The sequence below is a fragment of the Argiope bruennichi genome, chromosome 6, assembly GCF_947563725.1.
Source record: "Argiope bruennichi chromosome 6, qqArgBrue1.1, whole genome shotgun sequence".
Lineage (NCBI taxonomy): Eukaryota > Metazoa > Arthropoda > Arachnida > Araneae > Araneidae > Argiope > Argiope bruennichi.
Window position 1 is genome coordinate 60,041,756 of NC_079156.1, and position 15,683 is coordinate 60,057,438.

General features: G+C 26.9%; 1 protein-coding gene across 2 annotated transcripts in view; it reads left to right on the forward strand.

Moving 5' to 3' along the window:
- LOC129972751 (inactive dipeptidyl peptidase 10-like) overlaps positions 1 to 15,683 on the forward strand; it is a 471,231-nt gene that overhangs the window by 148,913 nt on the left and 306,635 nt on the right. The gene's annotated exons all lie outside the window — the stretch shown is intronic.

The window sequence follows — 15,683 nt, forward strand, 5'->3', positions numbered from 1 at the left end:
ATAATTTTAGCGTATTTTCTCACTTATTGCGCAAGAGTCAGTGTAAAATATATCAATACTGGAAATCCAGAAACAGTTACTAAAGTACATGGACTGAATGACATGTATAATTATTCGACGAGAGTAATCTTCCAAATATTTTCAAAATGCCCTCATTGAGGATATATCGATTGACCATAGAGTTAGGTAATACTAATACTTTATATCAGGTACCGAAAACCGATACATAATTAGAGTATCGTTTTTTAGATATCAGTTTACTGGATTAATCTTGCTTTACTAGACTAGACTTGTTAGCAATATTAGAAATCCAGCACCAGTTAGGAAAATGCATGGAATGAGTTCCATGTATAATTGTATGATGAGAATGGTAGCATTGTACGATGCCCTTAATGGTAGATCAAAGGGTTAGATAATGCAGTGTCAACTTGATACTTTATATCAAGTACTGATTACCAATACAGAATTAAAATATCACTCCTTATATATCAATTTGCTGTATTAATCTTGCTTTACTAGACTAGATTAGTTAGCAATACTAGAAATGCAACACTAGCTAGGAAAGTGCATGGGATGAGTGTCTTGTGTAATTATTCTGTGAGAATAATCTTCCAAATATTTTCAAGATGCCCTCAATAATAGCATATAAGTTGACCGTAAGGTTAGAAAATGCTGTATCAACCAGATATTTTGCATCAGGTACCCAAAACTGTTACAGAGTTAGAGCTTCATATGCGTGACATCAATTTTTAGATTCATTGGGCAATTCATTCTTTTTCGAACGAGTGATAATGTATTCATTTGGTACAAAATATTAGGCAGATATAGCTAGGTTTACCGATCTTTCTCGGCGACGCTATTAACTTGTTTGAATTTTTTTAACTATATATATATATATTTCATCTCCAACTCCACATAATGGTGCATATATAATTGAAGAATTCCCAACTATTCTTATACTAATTCTATCAACAAATATCTTTTATTATTCTTCTCACCCATCTCTCAAACACTTCCAAAACCAAGCTCGCCATTACATTGTCATCGATATATTTTCCGAAATATCGATATAAGCTATCTGTTTCAGGACATGCGAGAACTGATACCCGTCAAGCACCAGGTTTCATCTTGACGGGGAAAAAAATTTTAATGGTTATATTAGGTACAGAACAAAGCGCCGTCTCATACTCGTATATCCGTTACCCATTCTGGTCACTGAACGGTTTGATTGGCATGGGCACTGGAATTTTATTAAAACCATAATATTTACAGAAAATATAATAAAAATAAAGTATTTACTGAATTAATAATGATATGACACACAAAAATGGAAATAAAGTATAACGGTTTGCTGTAATAGTTTACCTTATAATAAAACTAGAATATTTTCAGAAGATATAATAGGAATAAGTATTTACAGAATTTACAATCATATAAAACGCAAAAATAGAAATAAAATATAACCGTTCACTATAATTTTTTTACTTCATAATAATTAAGATCAAAAACATTTCTAGAAAAACCTGATATTAAATAAAACACTTGCTATAAAATGACTTGGTTAATAATTATAAATAGAAGGAATCTCTTTTAAAAAGATAATTGTAAATGAAAATGAACGAGATGAATCAGTGATTCTGTTTTTTCCTTGGACATCGAATTTGTGACATTTAATGTTCGAGGCTGGAAGAGACGAAGATATATCTATTGTATTAGGAAAAGAAACATTAGGAAAAATTATCAGGAGTATCACTATGACGCAGCAAAATTGAGTATCAACCCAACTCTAGATGACCGTTCCTCATCAATGACGGCTTTGAGAAACTAATGACACAGCACGTTGCTGAGAGCCATTATACGACACTTGCCACCCTTCTCTGCATATAGCTTTATCTTAATTACAAAAAAAAAAAATGTAACCAATTGTTCTGAAATGAGATACATGTCTAGTGAATGGTGAAGAATCTAACAACCTAATAGAACAACAAATTGGCTACTCCGACCAGCTGGAAGGCATACAGAAAAATTTGAATCACCGCACCACCGCAACAGCAACACTGGCATTAACTGTGGTTGAATCCTAAGTGTCATCAACCGGCCACGGTACAAACCTTCCCTTGGGAAGAACGTGCCGTCATTTATGGGAGGAATCAGGCCCTCACCTTTTTGTGTACCCACCATGGTTGAGAGAACCAACCACCGTGCCAGAAGCTTCTCAACCTCAATTACGAGATGCCCCCGTGGAACCCCAACCTAAGAGAAGATAAATCTGCGTCAATATGGATAGTGAGAAAACAATATGATGACGATTACGAGCTACTCGATATATATAATCCCATGGGACTCACAATTTATACTTTAAACCAAGTAGCGGTCAATGGAAATGCTGTGAATTTTGTGACAGAATATGTGAAGCAAGAGGCATAGAATATCCATAGCATTGTGTGGTCACAAATATATTAATCTACGATAAGGCATGCTCACAACAACTCGTCAGAAATTACAGCTTTTGAATTTCCCCTTGAAGATGCTTGATCATCCACCCAATAAATCTAATCTCGAGCTTAACTATTATTATTTTTTCTTACACTCAAAAAATTAATATCCAGCCTGCAATTTCAAAATGGCGAAGAGATGAAGACGAACTCCACACCCATTTCCTAAAGCAAACGAACAAGATATTTCATCGTTTTAGAAATGCAAAACTTGATATCACGCAATGGCAAAGACTCATTTCGCGATTTAATACATTGAAGAGATATTTAGTGAGTGATTTACCTTTTACAACGAATAGTCACTTGCAATTGCGTATTCTTTCGTCAACACATTTACAATATGATGGCCATACTTACATTAAGGCAATTTAAGTGTTTAATTTTGCCGACAACTATTAAAAATCCTTTAATTTTTCAAATAAATTTTAAAAAATTTTAACATAGAACATATTTAAATTTTTAAAACATAGTTACCCTTTGAAAGCTTAAAAAATACGATATTTTTCATAAAATGACTGTTAATAAAGAATCATATATATATGCAACGGTCAATATGGTTAATAAGTTATTATTAACAAAAGCTAGTAAAAGTTATCAATCGATTTATCATATCAGCCGCTTATTATTTTTATAGCAACTTATTCATATTAATCGTAGGGCACTCTCATACACACACACACACACATATGTAATGATATTTTAACTCTAATTTCAATTTAATTAATTTTCAAGATTTTATCTTAATTTGGCCCATAGTAACTTCATTATAAAATATTCTCCTATTTCGTGATCCAATTCCACTGTCTCTACTTAATTAATTCAGGAGAAGCTTTGTTAAATTGTTGAATCAGCTAAAATCTAACTTTCCCACACTGCGCGTGAAGAGGCAAAATACCGCTGATGAGGCAAATTCTTTTTTAAAATCTCCCTGTGTTTTCCCCTGCCTTCTCCGCGCGTGTGACGAAAATCTCTATCGAAATCTCGTAATATATTAGTACTATGAAGAAATATTTTCCCTATCAAAATTATAGGTTATAAAAGACCAGGGATAAAATGTCCAAAAGCTTTTTCCTCATTCCTTTTCTGTGTCGTTCTGTGTGCTCATCGCTTGTACACATGCCTGCTTCTTCAAAATGAAATAAAACGACGTCACAAAATTAAAAGTATCTTCACTGTCTTCAAACTGCATTCTGCTTCACATAAAATAATTCTTACATATATATATATATATATATATATATATATATATATATATATATATATATATATATAACTAATGTTCATTTTAAAAATAAGTTCTTTTAATTTAGCAATTTAATTTTTGATTTTTATGTTTTACAGTATATTTATCTTATATTTGCTATGAAACAGAAAGCTATGTTAATATATTTTTAAAAAATATGTCAACAATTTTTCTTTTACATTTATCAATTATTATTCAATGTTTAGGAAAACATTTAACGATTATTTAAAAAAACATTAATGAAAACAGGGACAATAATGAAATTAAGTAAAAAAATTAAAGAAATTAAAATATTTTCTGTAACCGACATTTTGAACCAAAATGCTGATACTATCCCATGACGTATTCAAACAAACAATAACCCAAATACATTGTTTTCCGTTTAAATTCCAACGAGATTACCATGCATATATAACTCATAAGAATACAACATAAATGCACATTCAAGAGTTGCTGTAAGCTTTTAATTGAATAGATTCTTGGACATAAATTCTGGGTAAACCTCTTATCTCCAATCCAATGTGAAATTTCATTCATAATTTACGCCAGCCTTTACACATTGCCGAGATTTAACGACGATCAATAACAGCTGATGCCTGTCCAGCCGTTGGATAATTTGGATGTACATTCGACTGGGTCTCCAGATTGGATTATTTTGGCTTTTCTCCAGATTCTGCGGCCAGCACAAGTCATTGGAATTCAGTGGCGTGAGGTAGGAAGGAAAAGCCATAACCGTAGTTTTTCGCTGTGTCTAAATCAATGTTCCTTATTACATGTAAAGGCATTCGAGCCAAAAATTTTGTCATATATCACATGTTATTGTGTGGGAATCAATCATTTTTTTTATTATTATAAAATGCTATATATAAATAAAATGACCAAACTTTTCTTAACTTCAATAGTTGGATGTCGAGGAAGATAAATATACAATAACAAAATTTTGTAAAATATGTAGCTTATAATAAAAAAATGTAAAAATTGAATCGAAGAAAAATTAAACGTAAATATATTTTGTTATATTTTTTTTTCCTTCAGTGCACAGGATATACTATTAAAATCATTATTTTATACATAAGAAAGATTGAAAAAGCGAGGTCTACATTAGCTTATTTACAATAAAATTAAATTAATAGGGTTTTTTAATTAACCGATTTGATTATTTTTTTATTGAAAACGAATTAGAATGGAACCCGAAAGATCCGAGTTTGGGTGTAGACAAGATATAGTTGATGGAACATCCAGATAATTGACGTAAAAAATTTTGTTTTGTTTTTTTAAAAAATAGAAATTACTTAGAGGATATTAATTAAATAACTACAAACATGAAATGTTTACTATTGGTGTAATTGCATATTAAATTAAAATATCACTGTACTAAAATTTCACAGTGAATTTTTGAATTAAATGAATGTATTGTTATAAAATTTGAAGAACAAACCTATCGTCTAATAATTTAATACAAGTTGCATATTGATACAATTCAGGATAAAATTAATTTAATTTTCAGATATTAAAACAAACTGTTTGCAAAATCTGTAAATGTTTGAATATAGAACGTTTGAGTCATCCAATCGAAATCTTCTTTCAGTTTCATTTCTTAAGCCTAATATTCTCGAACAAAATTAGCTTTTAAAGCCAAATTTTTATTTATAATACTAATGCCAACTATGTAACAACGATAATGGCAATGCAAATTTTTCAACTATAAGTTCTTTTAAGCATTTTTTTCGCAATAATTGTTTGCAAAAACATTTCTACTAAAACTAAATATTTGTTAATTTTTAATTATTATTTAGGTTAAATTCTTTTGTGCAGGAATTAAATATAAGGAATAAAGAAAATATTTTCTCTCATTTCTATAACGAAAAATAATATTATAATCTGGAAAAAAATCGTTGTTAAACTATTTCATTTTGGAATTTCATATCTTTATTAGAAATTAGAAGAAATTTCAGGAAATTGAAAAAATATTTAAAGAATAGAAATACTAAAAATAAATTAATTAATTTCTATAATTAAAAATAATTATAATAATTAATAGAATATAATTATAGAAATAATAAAATATTTGTATTGTATTCAAAAAATTGTATTAAAACATTTTTTACTAAATATTTTCTTTAATAATTTTTTAATAAATGTAAACGAAACCGATAAAAATGATTTAAAATAAAAATTTGAATAAAATATTTAAATAAGATTTATGAAAATTTAAACAAAAATTCTTCAAGGAAACATGATTACATTTTTTTTTTAAATATTATCCGGAAACAGTTTTTTTTATTTAAGATAAAGTATATAAATTCATTAATTTTATTCTCATTCAATTTATATTATTCAAAATTAATTTTTAAAAGGCATATTTATTATTAATGTAATTATATGTTACTGCAGGGAGTAAAATTAGTAAAGTGATAATTGTATTTAATTCTCAAAACATGGAATATTACTTGTATTTAATGAATCTCAAGCTTCATAATTTATTTAAAGTGCCAATTTAATACTCTTTTATAAAGGCCAACGAAATAGATAAAAAAAAGGGTAAAAATAATTATTTGATTAAAAGTATAAAAGTTTAATTTATGAAAAGTTAAAAAAAATATTTAAAGAAACATGATTAATATGTAATATTATTAGAGAACATTTTTGATTTAAAACAAAGTATATAAATTCTTTAATTTTATTTTTATTCAATTTATATCATTCAAAATTAATTTTTGAAAATTATGTTTATTATTTATGTAATTATAAGTTACTGCAGGGTGTAAAATTAATAAAAAGCCTATTCTGTATAATCCTCAAAACACTGAATATTACTTGTACTTAATGAATCCCAAGCATTTAATAGCTTGTTAATAAAGCAAAAGAATATTTTATTGGTTATTAATAATATTTATAGTAATTCTTTGCTTTATTTAATAATCAACATAACACGACATATTATACATCACTAATGCATCATCAAAAAATATTGCATCTTTATGAATAACTTAGAAATAAAAATAAATAATCTAAATAAATTTATAAATCCTGAAATCAAAACCTTGCAATGTTTCAGATTTCAAATCCTTTTAAAAATCAAGTGTCAAATACATTTTCCATTTCTGTTAATTCATTCAATAATTATCCAAATTTGTGTTTTCCCAAAATATCCAATTACGCTAGAATCGCTTTCCCCCCAAAAAAATGTAATTAATCATCGCTTCTTGGCATATCTGTTGTTCCATTACTTAATTATATGTTTTACAAAACTTTATCTTCCAAAATCAGTCGATATTCCTATTTTTTTTTTTTTTTTTTTCCCCTTTTAGTGAATATTTGTTTTCAAAGATAATGAATGCACATTCCTCAAATGACCGTTATTCACATTTTTCAAGGATATTCCATGGTAATTATCTTGAACCAAAACTGAAGAAACTTATGCTTTGTTAGAGACAAAATAATGTGAATTTTTATAAAAATTATAATTAAATTGTCCTTCAAGGGGTATACTTTTATTTCTAGTTATTATTAAAATAATCTTTAATTATATATTTGCTCCATAAAGAATGTTCCTAGAATTCGTTCGAATATTTTGTTTCTATTGATAAAAGTAATACTTTGAAAATAACTATTTCAGTAACTTTTCTATTTAAAGAAAGTTTTCTTTCGGTTTTGATTGTATTTGTAAAGAATTTATTCACCATTTTTCTAAATTAGAAATACGATAATGCTTTTTTATAAGGCAGATAATTGGCTTAGGTATTTCTAGTTTTTCCACTTCTTGAACTTCGGTGAAATAATTTAATTATTTCATAAAACTCAAGGATTTATAATTAGGCTGAAATATTTATATTATAACATTTAGCAATGAAATCCTTGGAAAACTTTTTCTCAAAAATAAGTTCTTCATATAGATTATCAGCGTGTAGATGTAAATATATAAATAATAAATATATTTAATCCTTTCGAGGCAGATGTCTTTGAAAAATAAAAAAGACTGCCGATATTAACAGTATTATTTTATTGATTATTCAAAACAAAACAAGAAAATTGTTTTCCTTTACTTCAATACCAAATTGTGACTTTAATAATATACTATAAACTTGGTTTGCTAATATATATCCCAGTAGTTTTAAAAAGATCTTGATACTACTTATTCAGATTAAATATTAATATATATAAACATATTTTAGCAGTGGCGTCGCCGAATAGAAGAAATTTTGAGATTTTAATCGATTTCGATTTATTCCTTCCAGGGAGGTATAATTTATGTACAAGAATATGTGGTAAGAAAATGTCAGTCTACATCATGACCCAAGAGCTAAAAGAGCAAAAGGGACCAAACTTTTTTTCCTCAGTGATTTTACAATGCGATTTTGATAGGGATTTCTTTGACACGTGTAGACTTAGGATAGGGAAATTTAGGTATCTTAGAATTTTGAAAGTTTTAAGGATTTTTATCCATTTACTTGGAAGCGGGAGAACTGCTAAATTAGCAGTTTTATAGAGCGCTTGTTGAATTAATTAAATAAAGTGTGTATTGGATCAGGAAATAAGAGAGTATTTTAGAATGAAGTTAATATGGGCTAAATTAAGATAAAAATTAGAAAATTAATTACGATTTAAATTAGACTAAGAGATATCATTACACACACACACACATATATATAATATTATAAAATGAATATATAATATTATAAAATGAATATATAATATTATAAAATGAATATATAATATTATAAAATGAATATATAATAATTAAATATAGTATAAAAAATGAATAAACATAATAATACAAATGCGTATGATAGCTGTCACTGTTTCCCATTGTTTCGTATGTAAACTCAGTGTTTACTTAAGATATTTAGGTATTTCGCAGCTATAGTCAATGAACATTTTGATGCCAGAGTTTTAATAAAATAATCAGTTTAGATTCACATTTCAACATTTTTTTTTCGTTAATGATTTAATATTTTTTTTTATTTCATTGATTTTGTAAATATGTATTTGATTTGATTTATGTACTGTGACTGACTCTAGAATATCCGTCATCTACATTTGTACACAATAATATTGATTCAGATGTTTGGCTTTATAAACATTCTAAATGAGCTTAATGAAACATATAGGAAAACTGACCATTTATATTTGATAAGAAATTGTTATCGCAATATTTTATCACTTATGTGTTATTATTTTTATAACTATTTATTTGGCAGCTAGAAAAATAATTTTTTTTAAATAATTCCACATCTTTCCCCCTCTCTGTCTAGCCTTGCTGGAAAAGTTAACTTTTCTGAAGATAAAATATATTATCTATACGATTTAAAGAATTGATAAATATTCGTGAAAATGAATTGTAAATTTTGTTAAGCACGATATTTGATATTTAAATGCATTCTTCTTCATTAGTTTTCCTCAATTAGAGGGTTGTAGTTCGCTTTCAGCTATAAATATTATGTGTCATTTAGCATCAAAGAAGAAATCCACCGGAGTGAGATCCGGAGAACGCGTATGGTTGCGTTCAGTGTCACTGCTTCATTTCAACCTTCTGTTCATAAAGAATCAATGGAAATGGAAATGGACTCTCATATTGCGATAGTTATAAACATAATTTCCATCCTACTAGAAGTACCTTATTGAAAATCATCTAAAATGTCCTGTATTTCTTTGTAAATTCAAGAAAACGTCAGAAATAGTAGATATTCTAAAAATAAAGCGTTTCAATTACTCAATACATGGACAATCTTTAAAAAAATGAGCAAATTCACATAGAATTCCATATCAAATGAGTGTTATCAGTTCTCATGTAGTAGGAATTAGAACACCTGACTGCCTCAATAAGCAGGCAAAATGCATATTTTGATGCTGAGTTTAAATTAAGTGAATTAAAGGGACAGTAAACTTTAAAATTAGCAAAAAAGGACGAAAAATGACTTTTTATTTTTATCATTTCATCACTAAAATATATGTTTAATTTTAACTAAAATAGTGTTATAAAATGTATTGTTCAACAAAATAAAGATTTGAAAGACCTGAGAAAAAAGTAAATTTTCATGATTTTCATCAAAATGATATTTTAATTAGATTTAAATATCTTTGAAATGCTCCAAATATCTTAAATTTTGAAGAAACTAAATAAAAATAATAATAAAGGTCTCAGTTAAACATTAAATGAAAATATGGTATGCATTTTGTATTTAGAGAATTTTAAAATAGTTAAGTCAATTTTAGTTCAGAAAAAAATAAAATTCTTATGAAAATACAGTAAGTGTGCATAAAAATATTTTTAAAAAGTTAGAATTTAATTGGAATTACAAAATCATGCACAGTTTTGTTCCAAATGAATTCATATAGGGTAATAAGGAAAAAAATAATATAAAAAAATTAAAAACTAAGTCCCGTGGAATATTTTGAAATTTTATATATAATTATTTAATTTAAAAAATAATATTTCGATTTAAAAAGTTATTTTTAAAGAAATTTGACGTATTTTTAATTCAATATATATGCATAAGAAATTCCATAACCCTAAATGAATAATTCGCAAAAGTGCCTAAAGAGTCCACCGTCCTTGTAAGTGAAATTAATAAAGTATTTCGTTTATAATATAAGACAAAAAAATATAGAGGTTTATTATAAAAATAATGCTTTAATAAGAAATTTTAAAAAATATTAATTAAATTACGGCAATCATATAACTTCGAATATCTGAAAACATTTTACGTTTGTAATTATGAATATGAGTTTTAGAACATCGACGTGTATTATTATTTTTATTTAAAATTTTACCTAAAATTTAAAAATGTTTTGGGATGCATTGCTTCTCATTGATTTTTTTTAATCAGTCACAGAAAAAGATAAAAAGTGGTTGCTCTAAGCTTTAGTGATATATTAATCACAGAAAAAGTAAGTCATATATGAGCTCCTACTGGTTGAATATATTCATTATTATTATTACCATATATTCTTTTTTTCGTCGTGACAAAAAAAGTTGTTTTCTGTAAAGGGAACTGAATGAATCCAGTTCCCGACACCAGGGGGCCTAAATATCATAAGCCCTAATGCCTGCGGTTGCAGTTAATAGAAAAGATATCGTATCCCTTAATAACAGTGTATGAGTTGGCGGCTTTCCTATTTTGTTCAAAGGCAAGAATTATGTGGTGTTCCCAAAACACATCTAGATATCGGAATCATTCCGAGAATAGAATGGTGGAATATTTATTCGAAATTCCAAGAATCGAATGACAGATTCTATATTGTATATGTATAAGAATTATGTGGTGTTTCAGAAATTCATTTAGGTACATTATTGAAATTCATTCTGGAGACAGAAGCTCCTTTCTATCCAGAAAATTTATTGATGTAATTAGAACAATATTTCAGAACCTTTGAACATTTGTTCTTGTATTTCCACTGCCCATTTATTCGCGCTCCCATAAAAGTATTAGTACCCTTTTATTCGTGCAATTCGTGCGAATTCGTGTAATTTTAAATATTTTTATGATTTATTGCAGTTGCAATACATCTACTTAATATGACTGGGGATATTTTATTATAGAAATTTTAACAATGTTACCTTTTTATATACTTTGGCTCAAAAAATTGAGAGTACACCTTACTTTTACTTGATAAATCCGACTTTCAATATAAATAACACATTACCGGGAAATGTAAACATATTTTTATTTTTACCCATAACAAATGGTTTAATTTAGTGTAAAAATAAAGAAAAATCAACGAAATTCTTCTAAATTGAAAAGTTTCAGAAGCATTTTAAATAAACATACGCAGAATTTTGCCTCAAAAAATTGAGAATACACCAATGAAATTCTTGTAATATCTCTCATAGGAAGAACGTGTCAGTATTTAGTTGCATGTCTTTTGACTTTTATAATGGCCTCTAAACGTCGTGGTACCGATTACACCAATTTTTGGTGGTATCTGAAGATATTTTACCCATTCTTCTTGCACCCCTTGTTTTAAATGGGTTTTGTTTCTAATTTTGTGTTTTTGGACCACTTTTTCGAGTGTGGTCCACACATATTCAATGGTATTTATGTCGGGGTACTATAGTGGTGTGTGTAACTGTTGTTTACAATTAAAAATACAGCATATTTTGACGTTACGTGCATTATGTTTGGGGTCATTGTCCTGCTGAAAAATGGAATTTCCATCTAAATCCAAATTTTTAACACTTTCTTTTAGACTGTTGCGACCATATGGTTCATGCAGTTTGTTGCAGAAGCTTTTCAAATCATAGATAGAAGTGTAAGTGTTGAAACTGTGCGAAATGCCATTAGAAAAGCTGGATATAAAAATCGCATTGTTAGAGAGAAACCGTTCATCAGCTTTCAAATTCAAAAAAAGCATTTGAAGTTGGAAAAAACTCATCAATTAAAGATCAATAACCTTTAGAAGAAAGCTATATTTAGTAATGAAAGAAAAATCAACATTTTTAGCAGTGACAGCTATCGTATTGTATGGAGAAAGTCTAATACAGCTTCGGATCCAAAAAATTTACGTCCTGTAGTTAAACATGATGGTGACTCCGTTATGATTTGAGGATGCATAGCTTCATCCGGGACAGAAAATTTAATTTTTATAGATGGTATTATAAACGATATGGTTTACTTGGATATATTTCGTAGCTATCTAAAGGAAAGTGCTAAAAATTTGGGTTTGGATGGAAATTTCTTTTTCCAGTAGAACAACGACCCCAAACAGAATGCACGTAACGTCAAAATATGGTGTATTTTTCATTGTAAAGAGCTGTTACACACACACCACCACAGTTCCCCGACATAAATACCATTGAATATGTGTGGACCACACTCGAAGCAGTCGCCCAAAAACACAAAATTAGATATAAAACCCATTTAAAACAAGTGGTGCAAGAAGAATGGGTAAAATATCTTCAGATACCACCAAAAATTGGTGGAATCGGTACCACGACGTTTAGAGGCCATTATAAAAGCCAAAAGACATGCAACTAAATACGGACACGTTCTTCTTATGCGAGATATTACAAGATTTTCATTGGTGTATTCTCAATTTTTTGAGGCAAAATTCTGCATATGATTATTTAAAATGCTTCTAAAAGTTTTCAGTTTTGAAGAATTTCGTGGATTTTTCTTTATTTTTACACTTAATTAAACCATTTGTTATGTGTAAAAATAAAAACATGTTTGCATTTCCCGGTAATGTGTTATTTATATTGAAAGTCGGATTTATCAAGTAAAAGTAAGGTGTACTCTCAATTTTTTGAGTCACTTTATTTCTATTTTATAATAATACCAGCTGATATATCCGGCATTGCTACGAATAAAATACTTACATGTCTAATATTTTTAATGTAAAAACACTTTTCGTTAAAAGTATTATAAAACACAAACTTATTTTATCGTCTGAAACATTTCATTATAAAACTGACAATTGCAGACGTTATATAAAGATCCAAACGATAATTCATTTTCATCGCAAAAATAGATCAAAACAATAGTTTTCCCTCAAATAGATTGCTAAACATCTGCTTACAAATGTTTCTCTTAGATCTCTTCCATAATTATGCTAATATGCTCTGATTTACAATTATTCGTTCGTATTTATGCATTTCAACAATAAAATGCGTTTTTTTTTTCAAATATTGTCTAATAAGGCCGTTTATTAGATGTGTAAATGTGCCTCTGTTTTTTTATGTTAAAAAAAACTTTTATTTATTTATTTTTTTTATTTTCTTATATACATAGTATAGAGAAAGTAAAGTAATCCACAAAAAATTCGAACTCGAGATTTTGGCAAATCTATCCGTTTTAGACCACCTTGAGTTCGAAAGACATTTTTTTGGAAATGTTTGTCTGTGACAAAGATAACACAAAAACTCTTTGATCTGCACGGATGAAATTTGATATACGGTCTTTATACCAAATTTGTAGATTTCTATCAAATTTTTAGGAAAACAGATTAGAGGAAGTCTGACTGTCCAGTTGTTCAAATATAAGCTAACGCGATATCTACAAAACGAAGAGAGCAAGCTAGATAAAATTCGATATACAAAAATTTGCATTTTGAAAAGATGCCAATATCTTTTTCTCTTGTGTTAAATATTCAATGTATAAAATATAATTGAATGCAGCCCGGTTATTTAGAAAAAGATATGGGTACATACATGCATAGTTTCAATGACTTTAATTTATATAAAGGTTATTATTCTATAAAATAAATATTTATTATCTTAAAGATTAAAACATTTAAATAATGTCCTATTTTGACCAATTTGATTACACTTTATTATTTATTTCAATTTAAAACTATTATTTTTTTTCACTCAGTTTTAATTTCCCTTTCTTCGTAAGTGAAAGATGGAATTTTGGTATCATTTTATGCTAGGATTCTGTTGGAATAAAGTACTGATATTTCTCTAATTATGTATTCACAATCAATTAATCAATTGATTGATTTTTCATTACATATCTGAAGTAATATCTTAGTAAATATCGCAAAAAGTACTTCTATTGTATTGGAAAAATCTTTTACAATTTATATATAATATTTATTTATTATTATTTATTCATTTATTAATATGTATTATTTTAACATACCCTTTTGAATGCGAAAAAGTAGAAAATAATTTTTATCAAAAATATGGCACTCAAAATAAAATCATATAAACGTGAGGCGATGTAGAAAATACAATAATGAAATTAAGTGAAAAATTGCTTAGACATTCATTAAAAATATACTTTAAATGTGATTATAATATCCAATTTATAAAATGTATTTCAAGCTTTTATAATTTAATTTGACCTGCATGTTTTTAAAAATAAATTATTACATTTATAATAATTATAATTCCATGAAATATAATATTTGCACAGCATATAAGTATTTTAAAGAAAATCAGTTTTTAAAGACGATTTTTTTTTTTAATTTGCTTATCATCAACATCTAAGTAATATATATATAAAGTCATTTTTAAATGCTTTGTAGTTTATTTTTTTACTGACAGGATGAATAATTAATTATTTATTGACTTGTGGAATAATTAATAATTAATTGTACTCATTAGAGTTTGATATGATCCAAAATCATCGAGTTAGTTCATTCATTATTTTATTAAAATGATCCCTGCTGTTAAAAGTATTCTTATCTATGTTAACCATAAAAGAATTAGCACAAATATATTATATTTCTATTAACATTTTAATTAATAAAATTAATGAAGGATCGTGAAATATAATATTTGCATAGCATATAAATATTCTTATTCATTAAAGCATAATAAAAATTTTAAAGACCATGTTTAATACTATCTGAAAAATAAAAAGATTCATCGAAACGTATCATATTTTATGTTAGTCTTTAATTAGTTAAATTAATAAGGAATTTTAAAAATTTAAACGCTCCAAATTTTAATGTTTAACAAAATAAAGGTTTTATTTAATGTTATGAACTAATAATAAAGGGAGAATCATGTTTCAAACAAATATACTTTTCTATATAGTAAATTTTCATCTCAAAGAAAGAAGAAATACTTGTTTTTCATTATTCTGGTAAATTTGATATACAATTTGCTAGAATTTTATTGCTTGGTAGAAAACTTGCTTTTAGATGTTTCATTTTTTTTAAAGAAATTGTTTTAAAAAATATAAAAGTTGCTATGTATTTGAAAAAAGAAAATAGAAATCTGAGTAAAAAAATTGGCAAATACATATATAATATTTTTACCAAAGATATTCCTTTTTAAGAAAATTTTTACCTATTAAACTTTTTTTTTCACCATTTATCTTTTATCTTTTTTTTTTTTGTAATTTGCTACCCTTGAGTTGGGAAAAAAATTGAAATATGAATTTTTAAATTTTATTTTGAAAATAGAAATTAGTTTATGAATACAAATGATAAAATCAATCGGTAAATACAATCGAAAGTAATACCTTTTCATAAAATTAAAAAATTCTTATTGG